Here is an 11,482-nt window from a genome sequence, read left to right on the forward strand (position 1 = left end):
GTAGCTCTCAAATCACTGAGTATCAAAACATGGATGTATCAACTGATCTCAATTTTCATTAGGGCATTCACAACATAAAACATTACTTCATATCCATTTCAATCTTCTATAATGGTTTTAACAGAGAATTCATATTTGATAATTACATATAAGGAGGGACCTTACATCCTCGCCCACTAGCTTTTGACTTCCTCCTGGAAGTCGCACAACTAAAATGTTCGTCTTGTGCTAGACCTTGTCTAGACTTATACCAAAATTTACTCTTGTAAAAATAATGATCAATAATTCATATACATACTCAGGGGCGATAACATATTTACCTAATTATTCTTACTAAAAGTGAAGTTCAATCCATAGCTCTGATATGGTTACATTTTCCAGGGTCAAATACTCCTTAAAACATATTGGTCACATATAAACAACATTCAAATCTAGTATAACATACTTATAAAGTCTCTAATAATAATAATATCATAGATATTCCATATTCCACACACCCACTCATTGGGGTAACATCAATAATACAGTTGGCTTAATAGCCCCACATCATGTTGCTGGCAAAAAGAAAAGAACATTAAAATACCAAAATCTGGAATTAGACAAATAAGGAAATAAATCCAATCACTTACACAATTTACATTACTGACATAATGCGGCTATACCAAAGTATCTAAGGGAAAATCTTAGGTCTTCAAATAACATTGCAAGGATCTTGAATTGATTTTAGACGGTGGTCTAATGACCATGTCGCTCAACCTATGATTGATCCCACATACTAACTACATAGTTAACTTTAACAGGCCACAAAACAAGTCCATTACTACAAATGCACCTTTTGCATCTAAAAATCTATTAGGTTAACTCGTAACTTTAACCAGTTGTATGCTTGGGTGAAATTTCATTACTCATAACAGTCAACAAATATACACTGGTCCTATTCTCAAAGTCTTGGGAGAGGGTGGGGCACGAATACTCTCACTAATAACCACATACCCTAATGTTATACCTCCACTTAATTCTCAGGAATCCCTTTTGGTAGGCCTATCATATGTCACCTTGTCGACAAAATTCAGAAGAATGTGCCTCAAAAATTTAAATTCAACATCAAAAACGAAACATCCAATGCAAAAGTCTAAAACAAAAAAAATGAGTGGCCATAATAGAAAAATTTTAATCAAGAAATAAAGACATGACCTAGAGGCGAAATAGCATCATCATCAGTAATTACATAATCAATATAACATAACTTTATTCATTAATTCAAATTAAAATACTAAGCAAGAGGGGAATATTGATAAAATATTACTTAAGTGGGACATAAATTACATTTATATTATCATATTAACAATATAAAGTGTAAATATAATTTAATTAGTAATATTTACTAGAGCATTTGATTTAAATGTCAAAAAATAAATTGAACAATATAGTTGATATGGTCACTTGTGTAAAAAATCAAAAAGCAAGTCAACTTAAAAATATAACATAAAGTGCACTATAGTTACTTTAAGTGAAAATTTAATTGATAAAGTAACTTAAAAACATAACATAAAGTGAATTTAAGTTATACTTGGGTAGAAGCAAGGAGTTGGGTCTCAATTTTGCGGAAGTCTGTGGATTGGGATCATGCTCTTTTAGAAATGGGTACCCATTTTAGCCTCAGGCGCCCAATTCAAAATTTTAAAAAAATCCCGCCCAATGTTGTAAGAAACGGGTACCGATTATTTAAATTCAAAAAACGGGTACCCGTTTCTAAAAAGTACAATTTTTTTATTTTTTTTGAAAATTAAAAATGTCACCCATTTTTAATTTTCAAAAAAAATTTAAAAATTGTACTTTTTAGAAATGGGTACCATTTTTAATTTTCAAAAAAAATTTAAAAATTGTACTTTTTAGAAACGGGTACCCGTTTCTAAAAATTTATAATTTTGTTTTTTGGGGGGGATTTTGTATGCCAATTTGACTTTTTCAAAATTGGTACCCGTTTTTTGAATTTAAATAACCGGTACCCGTTTCTTACAACATTGGGCAGGATTTTTTTCTCCTACCTCGGATTTTGGTTTGGGATAGGTTTGGTGAGACCAAGCCTATGCCTTGACCTCTCAAAATTTGGCTAAGGCATTGAACTAACAAATTTATGCCTTGCCATAATTTTTAGAAGGTCTTCCCGATCAAATTTTTTTATGAAACAAAAACCCATTAGAGCTCTCACTGTCATGATTTCAGAAATATAAATTTTATAGCACTATGATTTTATTTATTATTTTTGCATTATTTTTTAATGAAAGGTGGTACCTAAATGTAAAATAGTAAAGTTCACTAAAACTTTAATAACTTTTTCATTTTATAATTTTTCTTAAATTAATTCATATGTCATCAATCTACATACAATTCTTTTGAGATTAAAAAAAAAGAATTTTTGAAAAAAGTGAAATTTTGATCAAATTATGGTGTCCATACACGAGAGGTTTTAAAATTTACCTTTATAGCCAATTAATAATTAATAAAAAATAAATTATTCAATAAAAAATTAAGAAAAAATATTGTCATCAATCTTAGGTATATTAGGTAACTCCCTTTAAAAGGATTTATGAAAATTCATTTATTTGTGTCAAATTATGGTGTCTGTACACGATGTCTGTACACGAGTGTGGTATGGTCCTGAAACATGCATTTTGAAAAAGTGGTTTTTAAAGATCCATACCAAAAACAAAATCTATCATATGAGTATACAAATAAATTACATATTCAAAAACTAAATTTCGAACACAAAAAAAATTATTTTTGAAGTTTTTTTATATTCAATCTCTAAGTGCCTCAAATTTTGACATCAATTGACAAGAAATTTCAAAAATAGGAAAAACACTTCCACTTTTTGCCCAAAAGTGAGACCCAACTTCTTGCACTTACCCACTTTCAAAAAGTGAATGTCAAATAAAAAATATAACATGATATTTTTGATTTGTGCAATTGCATCAAAAAGGTCCACTTTTTGGGCTCTAAAACGGCCATATCTTTTGACTGACAACTTTGATTAAGCCTTAAGTTAGATCAAATCGAAGGGGAAATTGAAAGCAATGATTTGAGCAAAACCGAAGAACTAAAAACCAACAAACACACACTCAAAAATAAAAGAAAGGACGATGAAGGCCTTAAAAATCAAACACATGCTCGACAAACAGAAAAAGAAAAAGACTTGACAAAAGACTTCAGTAAAAGAATTTGCTACATGAATTAGAGTTGATTGATCGATCAACATTAACCAATTGAATAACAAATTCAACTTAGAGAAATGCGAAAATAGTTTGAAATAGTTTCATACCGTTACCTACATTCTGTGGTGACAAAATGCAGGACAACAAGGTAATTCATAGCACAACAATACCAAATGGTCAAAATAGATAATCAATGGTCACGAGAACATCATTTTCAATGTTAGGTATGAATGATAATATAGAGAAGAAGTGCTTCAAAACAATGCCGACAATCCTATAATGAGCAGTTGTAGACACAATGACATGGGAAGAAAGAACGACCACAACCACCACTATATTGGATAGACAACGACCATTCATGAATTACATGGATGACCAATACCATTAGATAACGACAACAAAAGAAGTAAACATTACAAATAATAAAAGGGGAAAATAACCATAAAAAATGATAATCATTGATGGACCAATTTGTAATACAAAGAAGTGTGATTTGTAGGTTTACTACCAATAGTTATAAAGTAATAATTTAATAAACTAATTAAAATATATAAGCAATGGATCCTTATCTCAATCGACACTTGCAATATCCCCGTTATAAAATAAATAATATATTAAATGTGGGACCGATTGCTTTAGTATATCACAGGGCCCATTCCTATCTTAATTTTTTGTAGGTGTTTGTCGTGTCATGTGTTGGCACTTGGTTTCTCCCTTGGGAGTTCTCCGACGAGGCATATATGTCCATTAGGTCAAATTGTTTTCACATGCGACTTATTTGTTTTATATTTGCGAATTCTATGGAATTTCACTATTGTTTGCCATTTCGGAAGTTAAAAACCTTCCCTACTTGGCTTGGTCAAATTTGGTGGGTTCCAATCCTACCCTATTCTGCTTGTGGATTACTTTGCTTGGATTTGGCAATTCTAGGCACCATCTTTGCATGCAAACATCATTCTTGTTACGACAATAAATTTCAATTCTTGCGTGCTAGATTTACTCCTTCTACAGGTGAATTTATGACTCAAGATTCTACACACTCATCGGCAAGATAGTATACAAGTACCGCACTCACATTCAAGTCCTAAGGCCATCTATTCTCTACTAAGTGGCAGCATTAACTCGACATCATATCTCTTCCGCTACACATTCTGTATGCCACAACACTTTGCGTACACCATTGACTTTCTCTTCCCACTGTGCAGCAACATAAGCCTCCTCTACCATATGCCACTTTCTTCTGCATACCCTACACCCATCCTCCAACTTGTCAACCAACCGTACTCCTTGTTATCACCTTACAGACACCAGTAGTGTGCATCCAGCTTGGATCGTATGAATCCCACCTGCCACCCCATACGGAATTGAGCACTGTACAATATCATTAGCCAGGACGTACACCATCCACATCTCCTACCAGACCATACAGGCATCTTACCTTCCATATGACCTGCTTCCCACTGATGTATAGCTGCTTTGGTCTGTGGCTGAGGAGTCAACTTGGCCTGTGGCGCAGGGAACATTACAGCACTTATTCATTAAATGCATTTGGTCCTTAATCGTTTTTTGGTTACATAACAAGGCAATTCATAAATAGTCAATCCAGTCATTATGTTATCACTGATCATGGCAATTATGATAAACTAAAGGTGCCAGCGATTCATCATGCCTTTCCTAATAATATAAACAGTCAAAGCCAATCAGCTATGAGAGATGTCAAATGAAGAATAAATATTATATTTGTTCCCTTGTGCACGTATCGCTCTCACTGAGCATTACTGGTTGCTGATGCAACCTTTTATATCCAAGTGCATCATAACAGTCATATCAGAGATGGCACCACACAGAGCATATTCACATCTCCATATTAGAAACAGCTCAAAGAAATAAGCAGATTGCATATACACTACAGAGATTATCAGAGACGGCATACTGCCTGTGATCATCCCTAAAATAGTAGCATATAATTCATTGTTCATCAGAGACTGCTAGTGGGGAATGTGCGCGAGTTATACTGTCATTTTAGAGACAGCCATAGAATCACATTGAGATTCTAACTATTGCAGGCATAGCCTTGGAAGCTCGTATTCCATTGTGGCATTGGAATTACAGTTGTAAATATATATACATACTGTCCATCTCCATTTACAGACATTGCATTATCCATTTATTGCATCATAATATATTGTATTTCCTACATATATTAATAAAGGCTGAAACCCTAAAGGAAATTCGAACCCACTCTAGAAGGGCAAGAAAAAGAAATAAAAGAGGGAATTGGGTGTTCATTCAAGCATTCCAAGTTATTTTAAAAACAAATTTTGCGAGATGGAGCTTTGAAGACAAGCTAGTCTCAGATTTGCAGATCAGAATACCGAATTTTGATTTCTGTCAATCAATAATTTGCTACTATAATCACATGAGAGGTGTGTACTGTTATCTTGAAGGTGAGATGCAAGTCGTTTCTCACATACCATCATAAAATCAGGCACCGATCTTTAATTAGTAATGCGAAGCTGCCACCCTCTGCTCTCTAATGTTGTTAGCATATTAGAAAAGGATAGCAATCTTTAGAAAGAGATGTTTTGCAACAAAAATCCTTTTTGACTTTTTATTCAAATGGCTATTCTTTCACAGCAATCTTTAAAGGAAATGAACAATCCAAAAATTAAAAAAATTAAACAAATAAACCTAGAATCTGAAAGACCATTTGACAATCACATCTGCATCTTTTTAAAGGAATGCAATCACTGCGATGAGCTGTTTTGCCACAAAACTTCTCTCTGACTTTTACATTCGGATGGCTATTCGTGTATACTTCGTAGCTGTTTTCTATAGGTAATGAACAGCCTCCAAAGAGAGAGTGAAAGAATTCTTGGAATCTAAATATATTTCACAAGCAATCCCCATAAAAATTGAGGGGATCTTTCATGATGACGAAATTTAAGTTTTCCAAACTTTTCATAATTATATATTTTTTCATACTTTGCAAATTTCAATCCATTCGATACAGTTTTCCAGGGCAGGGCTATATCCAACAATTTTCCTTGTCCTTCCCAGCATGTTCCACACATCCTAAGCTTTTATACACTTTCTAAGGGTCATTTCAAGCTACAATGTTGAAGGATGCCCCCAAATATTTTCACCGGCTAATCATTTTGTATTCTATACCAACAGTGTCCTAAAATTCTAACTGGAATATGAGCTTCATCAACCTCTTAATCGCCTGATCCCAAATTCTATTTACTACTATATGCCCCTACCTTTGCGTTAAAACCCTAAAGCACGAAGTCTCTGGATTTAAATTATTTACCTTTCGTGAACCTTTTTCTTTGTTTATCCTCTTTATATGGATGGAATTCTGGTTTATTAGGTTTATTAAGCAAGCTTCTACAACTAATTATGTCATATTGGAACTAATTGTGTCACAATGTTTATCAATTCCAAGGTTAGTTCCAGAAACTTGCTGAACAAATACAAGCACTAGTATATCTTATATTTATCACCTATTTAGGTTGTTTAATAGGTCATAGCCAAATCGACAGCAAGTCGGCATATAAGACCGCCCTTGTAGAAAGCTTACAAGGGATTTTTTTTTAAATATTTACTTTGTTCATTGGTGAGTTTGAAAATACGCCGCAATCCATCTACACCCAAAGTGAATTGACTGTTTTTTAGGGCACTGACAAGACAAACGCCTCTCTAGCCCATGAAACCCATTTGTGCACGTCCACGATAAGATTTGTCAACTTATCTTTGTATCATTACCAGAGCCCATCAGTAACCCTACCCACCTGCATCTAATGTACTCCTCTGAGTTTAGCTTATGAGCAGCTTAGCTTAAGAATAAAACAGAGCTTGACTGAAAAGGGCTACCCAATTTCATGGTTCTCTCACACCATTCAATTGAGATGGTCAGCCTGGAAGCCTCATTCCCAGTAGCTCTGCATTGTGGCTTCCATTAATTTGCATGTCTTTTTGGTTAACGGGACATGCATAAATAGCTCTAATTATATTATTCAATTTGATTATCACGAAGTCTGCAGATGATTTACCTATCAAAAATAAGGAAAATGCAGCCTTTAATATCGATTGATTGACTGTCCAGATGCCAATTTACAGCTATTAGCGATAGCGAGCACTATACAAAAGAGACTACAAGCCTGATGCCATTTTACTGAATTTTCTATAACAAACAAAGCAAGCTAGAATGAAAAGCATGCACATGTGGCGTTTCCAAAGAGCAAGCTTTAACAAAGAGCACGAGAAATGGGATTTTATTCAGTATGATAGGGTAAAGTGCTGTACCTCGAGCTCTGCCTTCACTGATCTTTGTTTATTTAATTATTTATGTGGACAGTCCGCTCCTTTTTTTCCCAATTCAATTCAATATGACAGTTTGCTCATTAAAATAATTCACTCCAGGATGACAGTCCTCTCGGAGGTTTTTCTTTTATTTATTCTTGTTCCTTTTATTTATTCTTATTCCTTCTTCTTTTTTTTGCTTTTTCCTTTTAAAAAAAAGGGCGAACTAAATTTATTTATTTTTAATTGGGTACCAAAATATTTATGCAAGGGAATATACGTGGATAGGTAAGAAATTTTTAAAAACAATTTAATTTTTCAGATATTTGAGTTGGTTTTGATAAATGTGTTGGATTAAATGCTTGATAGGTAAAGAGTAGACTTTCTTTAAAATTGAGGTAGATGTGTTTGTAGTTCATTTAATGATTTGAGATGAATGTACTCAAATTAAAAAATTATATTTATTTTTCAATTTATTTTTTAACTATAAATTTGACTTTCATGTATTGAGATTTGAACTAATGTATGTGAATATAAATACTATTAAATTTCTAAGTTAGAATATTCTCGTTATTTTTTCTTATTTGTTTTTAAAAGAAGGCAATGTAAATAGATAATATGTCTAAACTTTTAAGCAGAAGAATATTTTCCTTTGGACAAACATAACTCACTTAGTTATTTCTATTATACAAAAGATCAAAGATAGCAAGTGGGGTACAAGACCTTGGAATGTTGGTGGAAGTTTATGTTTTACGATGCTCCCAACAAATGTTTAAATACATCCTAAATAGTTTTAAATGAATTACAATTTTTCCTTAAATAGAATGACCTAGCATACAATTTAACAAATGTTGCACTTAATTCAACTTATAATGGCTAGTCAAAGAGAGTAAATAATAGTCATTCAAACTTTAAGGTTGGATTGTTTATATTTATTGACTATTTACAAAGAAAACTTAGGCTAGTTCCATCATTTTCAAATTTGATCTAGAGAAATGAGTAGATGGATTGTAGATCAAAACTAGTCCCTACAAATGTGTATCGATGGAATTAGGTAGAGTTGGAAGTATATGCATTCTTTTACGCTATGGTAATGGGATAGAGTGATGATGGGCATGCCAATGAGGTAATTGACCTTATAGTTTGAAGTATGAGCATTGAAGGTGTTGGAATGGTCTTGCATTACTTATCATTTCATGGTTGAGATTTCTATGGTGTATCACTTTTTTGTGGTTTTAATAGCTAATGTTTCTCATTTGAGTGGTGAAATGGGAGTTAGCATGGAAAGGGGAAAAAGAGAAAAGAAATAGAAACATTAAGTGACTAGTGAAGAAATGTTAGTGGACTTCATACAATATTTACTAAGAAGTCAATGGCTATAAGAGTCGGCCAAAGAAATAGATTGTTCTCTGAGGTGATTATACATTCAGTAATGGAAATGTTTTTTTTTTATTAAGTTATCATGAGATAGATAGGATTCATTTGATGCAACTCAATCACTTTAAATTGCATCTTTCAATAGTATCTAGTTCCTACTTTCTCCAAAATGAAATTGGAGACGTGGTCCACATGGAAAAGGTGCAATTCAATTAGTATTTGGAGCACCTTCATGCTATCAAGAGGAGGCACATGTGTCTTTAGATGGTTGTAGAAACGATTACTAAATATTTATAGGTCATTTAGAGACCATTTCATCATTCTTAGAATGTGCTTATTGAGTTCTTAAAATTATTTTGATAATATGCTAGATATTGAATTGGGGTAGAACTTTTAGAGCTCTTAGTCATGTTGGTATTGTGGTTCATAGTTTATTTTCTATTTGGTATTTTTGGATTCAAAATGAATGACGTGAATAAGACATTCAACCACAAAACCCTCAAATTCACAATCAAATCATCTATATCAATGAAGGATGTCAAGATAGTTGCATAAATAATTAATTATACCTTAATGAAAAAACTTTGCTTTTTCTACATTATCTCTATAAGGTATCTTTAATAAATGATAAAGATGTTTTTTTCTTTAAATTGTGCACAAGAAATTGTAACAATAGACAACCTTAAAGCCTAAAGATGATGTTTAGAGAATAATAAAGATTAAGGTTGCATTTATATATTTTTCCTAATATTGATCAATTGTGGAGATTGATTGAAACTTATAAGAAGATAAATGGTTGAGAATTGATTAGTGGAATTGATTGAGAGAATTAAGGAGTTAACTAGTTGTGTGATTATGTGAACAAGTTGCATCAAAAGGTGTTGTAAATTTGATTGATTACATATGTAAGAGTAATTGTATATGGAGTGATTAGATTAGATAGAAGATTGAAAATGAGGTCTTAATTTAAGTATTGACGTGGAGCATGAGAATAATTAATAAAATGTTTAAATTAATATATTGTTTAATTTGTGTGCATATGGAAAATAAGTTGAATAATTATATTATTAAAGAAGACTTATATAGTTCGAAAAGGAATAACTAAATAAAATACAATACTTTATTCAATCACCAAAGAATAATTGGGTGATTAAATAGTTTTAAAATTTTGTTAATCACTATAAATAAGAAGAGTAAATGGAAATGAATTATTTTTTAAAATTATTTAATTAAAGTATAAACTAAGAGAAATTTTGAAATTGAACAATTAATAAAGAAACAATGGTAGTGAATCAAATGATAATTGTTTTTGGATTGGTAATGAACCTAAGCTAATATCTGTTAGCATGAAAGTTGATGATACTACATTGGGGGAGTATCCTGAGCATTGGAGAGTATTGACATGTTGCATTCATGATTGTGTTTGTCATTGATGTCAACATAGCATTATTTGTGTAAAGACTGGCAGAGTAGCAGATAGAGATCTTGATTGTACAGACAATGGTTTAATTGTATGGTGAAGCACAGTTATAAACATGTTCATCACAGTGTCATGATGCTGTGTTTAAGTGTACAGAGTCTGATTCAAAGATGTACAGAAGTTGTAACTAATTTACAAAGAGCGGATCAGAGACAAAGTATTGGGAAAGTAGTTCTTGATGTTTGTTGACTATCTTTCATCTGAGATGTAATGAAGAGATGTGTAGTCAAGTAGTGATAGAGGACAGTTGTCTGATGACATCAGTGAGTGCACAAGCCTTAGTATCGTAGGTGTGAAGTTTTATATAGATTGTGAGCCAACAGTGTTATTGTTATTGTACTTAATTAATTATCTTATTTTAATTAATTAAGAAAGCCTCAAGGCTGACTCAAGGAATTATTATGAAGATATGGTATCAATGAAAGATGTTTTCCTTGATTGTAAAGTGTATTGGAATATTGTGATCGTTGTATGAAGTGTGAAGTGCGAAAAGAAGTAGGGTGCTTGACGAATGTGTGTAAGCGATCCAAGGGATTATTGGATGTGAGATTCATGATCCGGTTTACAAGATCAGAAGAAGCAAAAGTTCAATTGACAAGACAGAGGAAGATGAAGGTACAATACATTACCAATTATACTATTCTGCAAGGAATAATACAAAGATCATTTGGATAGAGTGGGTTCATTGGTCTCACCCTTGAAGTTGTTTGGGCAGTAAGTCCAGCTATCTTCCTCAACTCCTAACAGGGTTGGCACAACTCCTAATAGGGTTGGAATCTCCTAACAAGGATTCAAAGTCTCCTAATAGGGACTCATATGTATTGAATGTATTCATAGACTCCTAATAGAGTCCATCATCTAACAAGGAATATTTATATTAGTGCATCATCTTAAGGGTACCATCCCCACCAGATTTTTCCCTCTGATCAAGGGTTCCCTTGGTTAACAGATCTAGTGTTATTGTGTATGAGTATCTTGTTGTAGTTTTAGCTTATATTGCTCATATGGTTAATATTGTTTAAGGTTGATACTTGTGATAATAGTTGGATAACTAATTCACCCCCCTCCCTCTCAATTATATTAGTGGACCATATATTATAACAAT

The 11,482-nt window shown here is 32.6% G+C and overlaps 1 protein-coding gene across 2 annotated transcripts in view; it reads right to left on the reverse strand.

Moving 5' to 3' along the window:
* The window catches only part of LOC149561828 (uncharacterized), a 129,626-nt gene extending 121,965 nt beyond the window's left edge, over positions 1–7,661 (reverse strand). The window contains exon 1 of one of the 2 annotated variants that reach the window (XM_089825366.1): positions 7,524–7,661. The gene's annotated coding sequence lies outside the window, so the exon portion shown is untranslated. Of the gene's footprint in view, positions 1–7,270 lie in introns of both variants that reach the window. The other variant, XM_089825367.1, reaches the window with a different exon arrangement.
* Positions 7,662–11,482: the final 3,821 nt, after the last annotated feature.

The sequence above is a fragment of the Cupressus sempervirens genome, chromosome 4 (assembly GCF_028749045.1).
Source record: "Cupressus sempervirens isolate cs-2001-9-10 chromosome 4, ASM2874904v1, whole genome shotgun sequence".
Lineage (NCBI taxonomy): Eukaryota > Viridiplantae > Streptophyta > Pinopsida > Cupressales > Cupressaceae > Cupressus > Cupressus sempervirens.